The 13558-nt window shown below is 44.6% G+C and overlaps 1 protein-coding gene across 5 annotated transcripts in view; it reads left to right on the plus strand.

The window, feature by feature from the left end:
• The window catches only part of CARMIL1 (capping protein regulator and myosin 1 linker 1), a 312830-nt gene that overhangs the window by 91284 nt on the left and 207988 nt on the right, over positions 1-13558 (plus strand). The window contains exon 2 of one of the 5 annotated variants that reach the window (XM_028107429.2): positions 2944-3070. The exons of the other annotated variants lie outside the window; for them this stretch is intronic. The gene's annotated coding sequence lies outside the window, so the exon portion shown is untranslated. The remainder of the gene's footprint in view (positions 1-2943; positions 3071-13558) is intronic. 5 annotated transcript variants of the gene reach the window in all.

The raw sequence follows: 13558 nt of genomic DNA on the forward strand, positions 1-13558 counted from the left end.
ATTGATGTTGACAGCACTGCCTGAAGCACTTGCCCCATTTCTTTCCAGGAAAAATGAAAATCTTTCTGCTTTTTTTCCCCACACTCTCTATTTTATAAAAGCCACTTTTTATAAAAGCTACTTAATAGTAGTAGGATTAGAACAGTGTTTTCAGAAGTCCTCACTTGGTCACAGAATTATGGAACTGAAAGGAAGAGATCTGGGATGACCTGTCATATGTCCTTGCTTTCTAAAGCACCGAGGGCAAAACCATCCCTGGAAAATAAGGAAATATTTTGATCTCTAGGTTTTCACTAATTCATAGTAACTCAGTCAGTTTTTTGTTTCCACAGCAAGTTAAAGGAACTTTTTTTTTTTTTTTAAGATTTTATTTATTTATTTGAGAGAGAGAATGAGAGACAGAGAGCATGAGAGGGAGGAGGGTCAGAGGGAGAAGCAGACTCCCTGCCGAGCAGGGAGCCCGATGTGGGACTCGATCCCAGGACTCCAGGATCATGACCTGAGCCGAAGGCAGTCGCTTAACCAACTGAGCCACCCAGGCGCCCTAAAGGAACTTATTCTTAAACCTGAAAGCAGAGCCCGATAGAGCCATGGGGTCCTTTAAAAGTGGTCTTGTTCAGAGGGCGCCTGGGTGGCTCAGTCGGCAAAGCATCTGCCTTTGGCTCAGGTCATGATCCTGGGGTCGTGGGATCGAGCCCCGCATTGGGCTCCCGCTCAGCGGGGAGCCTGCTTCTCCCTCTCCCTCTGCCTGCCACTCCCCCAGCTTGTTCTCTCTCTCTCTCTCTCTCTCTCTCTCTCTGTCAAATAAATAAAATCTTAAAAAAAAAAAAAAAAAGAAGTCTTGTTCATGCTCTGCAGAGAGGAGGAAATAAGCCCAGAGAGGCTAAGTGGTTTGCCCAGCATTGAACAGCCAGCCAATGGCAGAGCTGAACTTGGGACTCACACCTTCTAACTACCAGCCTGGTGTTTGCTCCACCCAAGTCTTGTCCCTAGCGGTTAAGTTGTCATGTAGATGACCAGCTGCTGAGAGTGGGTCACCGAGGGGGCCATCCTTCAGCCAACACTTTGGAGAAGGTGTACACCAGGATAAGGGTGATGAAGACACGGTCCTGCCCTTGAAGAGCCAGCAGTCCAGGAAAGGGTTTGCAGGCGTGTGGTACAGTTTTTAAAGTTCCTTCTAGCTCTGTGATTCTAGCTGCTTTAAAAAAATTTTTGATTTTCACATCCCCACAAAAGCAAGTGCCTTGTGGTTAAACCATCACGAGAGGTGAAGTTGTGTGCGGTGTCTAAAAGGGGAAGGCAGGCAGGGTGGCCGATCGTCACCCAGGTCTCTTATCAAGAGGGCGTCAGCGAGCAGGGGGTCAGAATAGGAATCTGGATGGTTTGGGCAAATGGCAGCACGTAGAGCTTGGGAGATCAGCAGTCAAGAGGAAGGGGGGACATTCTGAGCTGGGGGCGGGGGCAGATGAGGAGTTTAGAGGCGGAGGGTAAGTGATGAAAGGTGCTTCTGTCTCTGCCACCCGAAGACGGGGGTTTTCACGGGCACGTTTGCCACTGGCTGTCAGAGAAGCACCGGCCCTCACAGGGCCCCGTGTGTGCGGACTTTGGCAGGCTGTGCTTTTCGGTCAAGCGCACAGCATGGCGGGATTATCCTGTCAGCTCAGGGAGGTGCTGCGTGTCTGGGTGGAGCCTGGCTCCCTGTCGGGGTCTCCTCTAGTACTTTTCTTCCCTGCACATTACTTCTTTTCCACCAAGAGCATCCTTAGCTCGCAGCTCACTCAGCCGAGGTTTTCCTGGAGGATCCATGGGACCCGAAATCTTCAGTTTAGGCCCTAAAATTGGGCAGATGCATGGACTTTAAACACATACACAGATTTGAGATGAATTCAGCTGTATTTCCTTTTTTCCAAATAGCTGTGTGTGTGGCTGCTCTCATTTAGTGGAAATGTGGATGATTTGAGAGTATTGGGGGGGGGGGTAAAAGAATATATTATTTTCCAAGCAGTCAGAAAAGAGGGCACGTCTTCAAATATTGGATTCCTACAAAAGGGGAATCGCTGGAGGAAGAACTATTTTCAAATTAATGAAGAAAACAGTTATGACATTTTTCTAACATGGATAGGAGTCTGTGCCTCCGGTGGGGAGACCCAGTGATACTCATGATCAGGACCTCCTCCTCCAAGAGCTCTCAACTGGGGATAATTCACTCGTTTGTGCTTAGAATTCCCTTGCTTCTCTGAGGACCCAGTGGCAGAGGGACATCTTTACTCACAAGTAGTGAAATCGGCTCGTATGTTAAAGTAATCTCTCTCCTTCCCGCAAGGTAGGGAAGTGTCCGTAGGGTCCTTAATTTGAATCAATCCTTTTCTTAATGTGAAGTGCTTTGGATGATAGGCCGGTGCATCTTCTAATTACTGACTAGCCTGTTACTTAGTGGAAAGAGGCTTGTTTTCGGAAGCTCGATGTCAGCGAGGCCCATTTATGTGATAATCACAAGCAGAGGACACAGGCTTGCTGTATTCTGGGGTCCAGAGGGAAGATTTACATCAGGCCGTTGGCCCCGAGCCGCCAGGCGCTGCGCTAAGTGAGGTGTGACGTGGACAAGCCCTTGGAGGCGCAGAGACATTATTGCCCGACATGAGAGGGCTTTGAGGGTGAGTAAGGTAAAGGGTGGTGGGAGCCCCACAACTTGCTGTGGGGTGGTGGCGAGAAGCAGCGAGAGGCTCACCTTGTTGGGTGCTTGTAGGGGACGTGGGTCTAGCAGCTCACGGACATGGGTCCGGATTCTGACTCCTAGCTGCGTCGTTGGGGCAAGTGGGGTTGAACCTCTCTGAGTCTTGGTTTCCTCATCTATACCCTGAGGCTTAGGGTACATTCCTCACCCCATTAAGTGCAGTAAGGTGACTTCACAAATGTCTCTGTGCCTTCCTTCCCCCCTCGCAGACAGCCCCTCAGAGCAGCGGTGTGAACCAGAGTGTTGACGGAAGGCGTCCCTTTTGCTGTTTCTCTGAGCAGTCCAGAACGTGAGGCCTGCGCCTGTGGCATGAGAAGACCCGGGGCCCCCGGCTAAGTGAGCATTTGTTCCAAGCACGTCTGCTCACGCAGGCTTCCGACTCCCCAGCTTGGGGTTCTGCTAGAACGTGGCTGTCGGTCTGCCCTTGCGCTAGACAAGACCCTCCCTCAACAGCCACAGGCCCTGGGACCAGGGAGGCCGGTAGGAAACCCGAAAGGCCTTCTGGGGCGATGGGTGTGTGTTGATGGGGCGTGAGTCAGGTTTCTGGAAATCACTGTAAGTTGGCAAATTTTGTAATCGTGTCAGAGCTACCAAAAACAGAGATCGAACTGGCCCTTGAACATTCAGGAACTCTAACACGCTGGCTTCTAATGAGTTTAGAAAATGAACACTCTGTTGACTTACTAAATTTGAAAATAACGTTAATGAATGTGAAGGGATTGTTTGGATGGGGCCTGTTCTGCGTACGTCCTTTGTGCAATCATTAGAGAACTCGAAAACCAAATTAGGTCCGGAGGACGTTTATTTTCTGCTTTCCCTGTTGATTTATTGGTAGGTCAAGGGAGTTAGAAATTTATTTAGTTCTGCCTCTCAGAGAGCCACTATGACTGTTTGAACTATGACTATTATTGTTCTAGTCATCGGCCGGCTAATGTGTGTTGAATTGTTGTTGGCTAGGCTCTCTGCCGAGAAGCTTTCACACACATCCCCTCATTTCATCTCAACATGCATGAGAAGTCGATACTGCTCTGTGTCCATTCGCAGCTGAGGATGGGAGGCTTGGGGGAACTCAATAACTTGCCCAAGACACAGCTAGTACTTGGAGCTGGTGCAGGCGTGCCCGTGTTGAGAAGCACCGCACCATTGGCCTGCGATAATATCTGCAAGCTTCTTCGGGCATGCAGAATTCACGGGGTCTGTCCCTGCGGTTTCCACTGCTCTTCTTATGCTCTCTTCCCGTCTGTCTTTACCTTAAAATCTCCATGCAGATCCTGCAAATTTAGCACAGTCTGTAATGAACCCACCTAACCTTTTCAGCGAAAGGAGAGAAAGCCTGAAAAGGTGAAGTCCACCCGAGTCCCTGGCTCCCCCTCCCCCCCACCAGCCCGTGCTCAGTGCTTTAGGTTCTCGGTGTTAGACCAACACGCATCTTCCTGGATGCTTTCCCTTTCTGCTTGTCTTTGGAAGAATTAGAATCTGTTTTCCTGCCGGGAAGGTTTCTCAGGAAATCAAAAAGACATTTTGAGTAGAATGATGGAGTTTTGGCTAATCCCCCTTTATTCTGAAATGCTTTGCCCCGATTATGTCCCGGCCCCTGGCTGTGCTTAATGATATTGGCGAAAAAAAATTTTTTTTTCCAGGATTAAGACTAGGAATTTTTGCATTCTATCTTGTAAGTCCTTCCAAAACTTACAATTTGGGGATTTTGAAAAACACCACTCAGGAAGGAAATGTGTTTTTCTCTAGCAGTGGCTATCGAAATGACAAGCCAAGCGATTCACAGCTGGTGGCCTTCTTGGGGCAGGTGACCTATCGTAGAGCAGGATGGCCTTTGTCTACCTGAGGATGTGGAACCCCATCTTCACTGTCATTAGGCAGCATGGAAAAAGGCCCTGCCTCTAGATGGCATATTGAGTTAGCACTCAGGCGGGGGAATGTTTGAATGCCTCTGCTCACTAAGAGGGGGACAACAGTTAAGACTTGCCCAGACTGTATTTTAAAAGACCAGGCTAACTGCGCCATCCTGAAGAAGCCCTTCTAAGTTTCCAAGAAGCAAGATTTATGAAACAATTCTAATTTTATACATTTCCCAAATAGTGAATAGTACTCTTCGTCCCAAACATATTTGGTATATTTATGCTTATTTCACAGGAACTAACACATACTCAAACAATTTTAAATAATTTTAGTGGTTTATATTTGTTTTATCTTTGCTTTTATGTTGTGTCTCAGCTGTGATTTAATAACGTTCAGGGATGCATTCACCAATTTTAATATCCTTCCAATGGGGGAGATTATACTATATTAAATTATATATATAATTTGTAAATATGATTGTGTTACATATGTTATTATGTAATATGTCATATGATATGGAGTATTTCATATACACACACACATGCACATACATAAAATTGATAATCCTCTAATCCTGTAGTTTCTAGAAACACACTGTAGTTAAAAGGTAAGGAGACACAACATCATACCTCAGTTGTAGGTAACATAGGAACTCAGGCTTGCTGGCTTGGAAAATGAATACAGTTGTGTTCTTTTGCAAATATCACAGAGTTCCTGGGACTTCGTTTCCTTATCCTCAAAATGAAGGAATCTCACCGACAACTTCAAATGTCAGCTCTACACTGATTGAACTGCCCTATTAATCTCTCGGGCCATGCAATTTGGTGATATAACTGGGGTTAGCTTGAGTGTTTCAAAAGCAAGATTAATGAAAGCTCATTCTCCAGCTCTTGGGTGAGGAGATTAGTCAAGAATGTTGCCTGGTCATCTGAGTCTGGTTTGCTGGTGAGTGAGGGAGCCCTGTTACCTCACCAAATCCAGCCCTGGGCGAACTGCTCTTCACCGTCCGGTGGTGTGGGGCCAGCCTCCTGCCAGACCTCAGGGGCATTGCTGGGGCCTGGGGAAGGTCTGAGACGCGGGGCCCGAAGGACCGGCCCTGCCACCAACTCTGCATCCAGATGGCATTTTTGAGACCCAGCCCTGCCAGCTCACTGGGATTTGGGAACTAAATATTTGCGTGTAATTATTATTTTTAAATTTTCAACAGATTTCCCTCTTTATGTCTTCCTAATTCCTGCTCCTCTTTCCTACCAACCTGTAGATTTACACTGTAAAATTTAGGACTGCCATTAATCTTTCTGTGCCTTGATTTCCTCAGCTGAAAGATGGTGATGCTCGTACCAGCCTTTTCAATCAGGGTGACCTGGGGGGTTAAAATGAGATAGCCAGTACCGGAAAGTGCTTCAAACTTAGAGCAGGAGGTAGTGCAGTTATAATAAGAGTGTCTTGTCTGTCTTTATTCTTCTGTGACATTTATTTTATTTTATTTTCTTAAAATTTTTTATTGTTATGTTAATCACCATACATTATATCATTAGTTCTTGATGTAGTGTTCCATGATTCATTCTTTGTGCATAACACCCAGTGCTCCACGCAGAATGTGCCTTCTTTAATACCCATCACCAGGATAACCCATCCCCCCACCCCCCTCCCCTCTAGAACCCTCAGTTTTGTTTTTCAGAGTCCATCGTCTCTCACGGTTCGTCTCCCCCTCCGACTTACTCCCCTTCATTCTTCCCCTCTTGCTATCTTCTTCTTTTTCTTTTTTCTTAACATATGTTGCATTATTTGTTTCAGAAGTACAGATCTGTGATTCAACAGTCTTGCCCAATTCACAGCGCTCACCATAGCACATACCCTGCCCGATGTCTATCACCCAGCCACCCCATCCCTCCCACCCCCCACCACTCCAGCAACCCTCGGTTTGTTTCCAGAGATTAAGAATTCCTCCTATCAGTGAGGTCATATGATACATGTCTTTCTCTGATTGGCTTATTTCACTCAGCATAACACCCTCCAGTTCCATCCACGTCGTTGGCAAATGGCAAAGATCTCATTCCTTTTGACGGCTGCATAATATTCCACTGTGTATAGATACCACCTCTTCTTTATCCATTCATCTGTTGATGGACATCTTGGCTCTTTCCACAGTTTGGCTATTGTGGACATTGCTGCTATAAACATTGGGGTGCACATACCCCTTCGGATCCCTACATTTGTATCTTTGTGGTAAATACCCAGTAGTGCAATTGCTGGATCCTATGGTAGCTCTATTTTCAACTGTTTGAGGAACCTCCATACTGTTTTTCAGAGCGGCTGCACCAGCTTGCATTCCCACCAACAGCGTAGGAGGGTTCCCCTTTCTCCGCATCCCCGCCAACATCTGTCGTTTCCTGACTTGTTAATTCTAGCCATTCTGACTGGTGTGAGGTGGTATCTCAGTGAGGTTTTGATTTGGATTTCCCTGATGCCGAGCAATGTTGAGGACTTTTTCATGTGTCTGTTGGCCATTTGGATGTCTTCTTTGGAAAAATGTCTGTTCATGTCTTCTGCCCATTTCTTGTTTGGATTATTTGTTCTTTGGGTGTTGAGTTTGATAAGTTCTTTATAGATTTCAGCTACTAGCCCTTTATCTGATATGTCATTTGCAAATATTTTCTCCCATTCTGTCGGTTGTCTTTTGGGTTTGTGGACTGTTTCTTTTGCTGTGCAAAAGCTTTTTATCTTGATGAAATCCCAATAGTTCCTTTTTGCCCTGGCTTCCCTTGCCTTTGGCGATGTTTCTAGGAAGAAGGTGCTGCGGCTGAGGTCGAAGAGGTTGCTGCCTGTGTTCTCCTTTAGGATTTTGATGGCCTCCTGTCTCACGTTTAGGTCTTTGAAACATTTGGAGTCTATTTTTGTGTGTGGTGTAAGGAAATGGTCCAGTGTCATTCTTCTGCATGTGGCTGTCCAATTTTCCCAACACCATTTGTTGAAGAGACTGTCTTTTTTCCATTGGACATTCTTTCCTGCTTTGTCGAAGATTAGTTGACCATAGAGTTGAGGGTCCATTTCTGGGCTCTCGATTCTGTTCCATTGATCTATGTGTCTGTTTTTGTGCCAGTACCATACTGTCTTGATGATGACAGCTTTGTAATAGAGCTGGAGGTCCGGAATTGTGATGCCGCCAGCTTTGCTTTTCTTTTTCAACATTCCTCTGGCTATTTGGGGTCTCTTCTGGTTCCATACAAATTTTAGGATTATTTGTTCCATTTCTTTGAAAAAAAGTGGATGGTATTTTGATGGGGATTGCATTGAATGTGTAGATTGTTCTAGGTACCATTGACATCTTCACAGTGTTGGTTCTTCCAATCCACGAGCATGGAACGTTTTTCCATTTCTTTGTGTCTTCTTCAGTTTCTTTCATGAGTATTTTATAGTTTTCTGAGTACAGATCCTTTGCCTCTTTGGTTAGATTTATTCCTAGGTATCTAATGGTTTTGGGTGCAATTGTAAATGGGATCGACTCCTTGATTTGTCTCTCTTCTGTCTTGTGGTTGGTGTATAGGAATGCCACTGATTTCTGTGCATTGATTTTATATCCTTCTACTTTCCTGAATTCCTGTATGAGTTCTAGCAGTTTTGGGGTGGAGTCTTTTGGGTTTTCCACATACAGTATCGTATCATATCATCAGCAAAGAGTGAGAGTTTGACTTCCTCTTTGCCGATTTGGATGCCTTTGATTTCTTTTTGTTGTCTGATTGCTGTGGCTAGGACTTCTAATACTATGTTGAATAGCAGTGGTGATAGTGGACATCCCTCGCTGCGTTCCTGACCTTAGGGGAAAAGCTCTCAGGTTTTCCCCATTGAGAATGATATTCACTGTAGGTTTTTCATAGATGGCTTTTATGATATTGAGGTATGTACCCTCTATCCCTATACTCTGAAGAGTTTTGATCAAGAAAGGATGCTGTACTTTGTCAAATGCTTTTTCTGCATCTATGGAGAGGATCTTATGATTCTTTTTCATTCTTTTGTTAATGTATTGTATCACGTTGTTTGATTTGCGGATGTTGAACCAGCCTTGCAGCCCAGGGATAAATCCCACTTGGTCGTGGCGAATAATCCTTTTAATGTACTGTTGGATCCTATTAGCTAGTACTTTGGTGAGAATTTTTGCATCCATGTTCATCAAAGATATTGGTCTGTAATTCTCCTTTTTGATGGGGTCTTTGTCTGGTTTTGGGATCAAGGTAATGGTGGCCTCATAAAATGAGTGTGGAAGTTTTCCTTCCATTTCTATTGTTTGGAACAGTTTCAGGAGAATAGGTCTTAATTCTTCTTTAAATGTCTGATAGAATTCCCCTGGGAAGCCATCTGGCCCTGGGCTTTTGTTTCTTGGGAGATTTTTGATGACAGCTTCAATTTCCTTAGTGGTTATAGGTCTGTTCAGGTTTTCTATTTCTTCCTGGTTCAATTTTGGTAGTTGATACATCTCTAGGAATGCACCCATTTCGTCCAGGTTATCTAATTTGCTGGCATAGAGTTGCTCATAATATGTTCTTATAATTGTTTGTATTTCTTTGGTGTTGGTTGTGATCTCTCCTCTTTCATTCATGATTTTGTTGATTTGGGCCATTTCTCTTTTCTTTTTGGTAAGTCTGGCCAGGGGTTTATCCATCTTGTTAATTCTTTCAAAGAACCAGCTCCTAGTTTCGTTCATCTGTTCTACTGTTCTTTGGTTTCTAGTTCATTGATTTCTGCTCTGATCTTTATTATTTCTCTTCTCCTGCTGGGTTTAGGCTTTATTTGCTGTTCTTTCTCCAGCTCCTTTAGGGGTAGGGTTAGGTTGTGTATTTGAGACCTTTCTTGTTTCTTGAGAAAGGCTTGTATTGCTATATACTTTCCTCTCAGGACTGCCTTTGCTGTATCCCAAAGATTTTGAACAGTTGTGTTTTCATTTTCATTGGTTTCCATGAATTTTTTTAATTCTTCTTTAATTTCCTGGTTGACCCATTCATTCTTTAGTAGGATGCTCTTTAGCCTCCATGTATTTGAGTTCTTTCCGACTTTCCTCCTGAGATTGAGTTCTAGTTTCAAAGCATTGTGGTCTGAAAATATGCAGGGAATGATCCCAATCTTTTGGTACCGGTTGAGACCTGATTTGTGACCTAGGATGTGATCCATTCTGGGGAATGTTCCATGGGCACTAGAGAAGAATGTGTATTCCATTGCTTTGGGATGGAATGTTCTGAATATGTCTGTGAAGTCCATTTGGTCCAGTGTGTCATTTAAAGTCTTTATTTCCTTGTTGATCTTTTGCTTAGATGATGTGTCCATTTCAGTCAGGGGGGTGTTAAAGTCCCCCACTGTTATTGTATTGCTGTCCATGTGTTTCTTTGCTTTTCTTATTAATTGCCTTATATAATTGGCTGCTCCCATGTTCGGGGCATAGATATTTACAATTGTTAGATCTTCTTGTTGGATAGACCCTTTAAGTAGGATATAGTGTCCTTCCTCATCTCTTATTACAGTCTTTGTTTTAAAATCTAATTTGTCTGATATAAGGATTGCCACCCCAGCTTTCTTTTGGTGTCCATTAGCATGGTAAATGGTTTTCCACCCCCTCACTTTTAATCTGGGGGTGTCTTTGGGTCTAAAATGAGTCTCTTGCAGACAGGATATTGATGGGTCTTGTTTTTTAGTCCAATCTGATAGCCTGTGTCTTTTGATGGGGCATTTAACCCATTTACATTCAGGGTAACTATTGAAAGGTATGAATTTAGTGCCATTGTATTGCCTGTAAGGTGACTGTTACTGTGTGTTGTCTGTGTTCATTTCTGATCTATGCTGCTTTTAGGCTCTCTCTTTGCTTAGAGGACCCCTTTCAATATTTCTTGGAGGGCTGGTTTCGTGTTTGCAAATTCCTTTAGTTTTTGTTTGTCCTGGAAGCTTTTTATCTCTCCTTCAATTTTCAATGACAGCCTAGCTGGATATAGTATTCTTGGCTGCCTATTTTTCTCGTTTAGTGCTCTGAAGATCTCATGCCAGTCCTTTCTGGCCTGCCAGCTCTCTGTGGATAGGTCTGTTCCCAATCTAATGTTTCTACCATTATAGGTTACATATCTCTTCTCCTGAGCTGCTTTCAGGATTTTCTCTTTGTCTCTGAGACGTGTAAATTTTACTATTAGATGTCGGGGTGTTGACCTATTTTTATTGATTTTGAGAGGGGTTCTCTGTGCCTCCTGGATTTTGATGCCTGTTTCCTTCCCCACATTAGGGAAGTTCTCTGCTATTATTTGCTCCAATATACCTTCTGCCCCTCTCTCTCTTTCTTCTTCTTCTGGGATCCCAATTATTCTAATGTTGTTTCGTCTTATCGTATCGCTTTTCTCTCGAATTCTGCCCTTGTGGTCCTGTAGTTGTTTATCTCTCCCTTTCTCAGCCTCTTTATTTTCCATCATTTGGTCTTCTATATCGCAGATTCTCTCTTCTGCCTCATTTATCTTAGCAGTTAGTGCCCCCATTTTTGATTGCACCTCATTAATAGCCTTTTTGATTTTGACTTGGTTAGATTTTAGTTCTTTTATTTCTCCAGAAAGGGTTTCTCTAATAACTTCCACGCTTTTTTCAAGCCCATCTAGTATCTTTAAAGTCATGATTCTGAACTCTAGGTCCGACATCGTACTAATGTCCGTATTGAGTAGGTCCCTGGCTGACGGTACTACCTCTTGTTCTTTTTGCTGAGGTGATTTTTTTCGTCTTGTCATTTTGTCCAGAGGAGAATAGATGAATGAGAGAACAAAATGCTCACAGGTTAACAATGTCCCCAGCAAATATACTCTATACAAATCAGAAAAGACCTGAAACCAGGGGAGAAGAAAGGGAAAGAAAGAAAAAAGAAAGAGAAAAGAAAGAAAAGGAAAAAAAAAGAAAAAGAAAAAGATAAATACAAAAACAGAACAATACGAAAAAAACCAATTATGATCAAATATGATCAGGCTAGTGCATAGATCAGTGCCACACACTAGATTTTGGGTGTATTTTGGTCTGTTAGAAAAAAGTGCCTCCTAAAATTTTAAAGGAAGAAAGACTTATATATGTACAACATAAGGGTTGATACAATGAAGGGATGGAAGATGACTGTAAAGATGAAAATTATAAAAGATTTTATAAAAGGAATTGATAGGATTAGAAGTTTGAAAAAAGGTTTACAAAAAAAAGAAAATAAAAAAAAGGGAGAGAATGTGATCAGGCAGGAGACTAGAACAAAGCCATATACTAGTGATTTAGGGTATATTTTGATCTGTTAGAAGAAACTGTATCTCAAAATTTTAAAGCGAGAACAACTTATATATATATATATACATATGCCAAAAATAAGGGTAACTACTATGAAGGAATAAAATAGGACTCTAAAAATGAAAAATAAAAAATGTTTTTTTAAAAAGGGATTGATAAGATGTTGGTTGAAAAAGGGAAAAAGAAAAATAAAAAAAAACAGTTAAAAAAATTAACTTTGATGAAATAATGAATCATGGTAAAAAAAAAAAGCCATGAATCTATGTGCAGTATTCCCCTAGCGCTGGAGTTCTCCCGTTCTCCTTGATCGGTAAACTTGGTCTTGGCTTGCTGGCTGTTCGGGCTGATCTTCTGGGGGAGGGGCCTGTTGCCGTGGTTCCCAAATGTCTTTGCCGGAGGCGGAATTGCCCCGCCCTTGTCGGTCTGGGCCAAGCAAGCTGCTCGGGTTTGCTCTCAGGAGCTTTTGTTCCCTGCAAGCTCTCGGTACAGCTTTGGAGGACCAGGGCGAAAATGGTGGCCTCCCACTCTCTGCCCGGAGGAGCTGAGAACTCGGGGCCCCGCTCCTCAGTGCGCCCCCAGAGAAAAGCAGTCACTCCCGTGTCCCCAGTCTCCGGCCGCACTCCGTGCTCACCCGGCCTGTGACCGAGCGTTTCTGTCTCTGGCACCCGACCCCGTGTGGAGTCTCCAAACCCAGCAGATCCCTGCGGTGTGCTCCCGCGCCGCTCCTCCCGGGGGAGGAAGGGGATCTCCCTGGCTCTGCCGCTTGTTGGGTCCCTGCTGGAGGAGCAGTGGCCCGACTGGGCCGCGGATCACAGTTTATGGCCACCCCGAGCTGAGAGCCCGCGCCTCGGCTCCGTCTCTGCAGCCGGCTTCCCCGCTCCGATACCCGGGAGCTCTGCCGCACTCAGGCACCCCCGGTCTTTCTGTGACCCCGAGGGTCCTGAGACCACACTGTCCCGGGAGGATTCCACCCCCTGCTTAGCCACTGCAGCGACGTCCCTCCGCGGAGCCGACTTCTGAAAGGTCCGATTTTGTGCTCCGCGGCTCTAGCACTTGCCAGAAGCGGCCGACGGAGGCCCCTCCCCCGCCGTCTATCCTCCCGAATATCGCCTCGGATTCACTTCTCCGCACGTCCTACCTTCCAGTAAGTGGTCGCTTCTCTGTTCAGAGAGTTGTTGCTACTCTCCTCTTCGATCTCCTGTTGAGTTCGTAGGTGTTCAGAATGGTTTGATCCCTATTCAGCTGAATTCCCGAGAAATCCAGGTCTCCTACTCCTCCGCCATGTTGCTCCACCCCTCCCCCACTTTTAAAATGTTAGCATCCAATATGCTTCAGGGAGGGAGATCTCGTTTTGAATGTCATTGATAGAGTCATGGCCTTGAAGTTATTACAGTTGCAAAGAAAAACTCAGAAAATGTGCTTAAAAACTGTTAAGACCAAGCCATCCACTGTTTGTTTTCAAAGAATACGTGCAGACTTAGGAGAAGCAGTTGGTAACTGTGGGGCATAATGAAAAATGAGATCTCACAAATGTAGGGGCGCCTGGGTGGCTCAGTCGGTCAAGCATCTGCCTTTGGTTCAGGTCATGATCCCAGGGTTCTGGGATCAAGTCCTGCATCATCGGGCTCCCTGCTCAGCGGGGCATCTGCTTCTCCCTCTGCTTCTGCCTGTCCCTTACCCTGCTCA

This window comes from Eumetopias jubatus, unplaced genomic scaffold, assembly GCF_037043125.1.
Source record: "Eumetopias jubatus isolate StellerSeaLion01/CBP00866 unplaced genomic scaffold, mEumJub1_p1.0 scaffold_6, whole genome shotgun sequence".
NCBI classification, from domain to species: domain Eukaryota; kingdom Metazoa; phylum Chordata; class Mammalia; order Carnivora; family Otariidae; genus Eumetopias; species Eumetopias jubatus.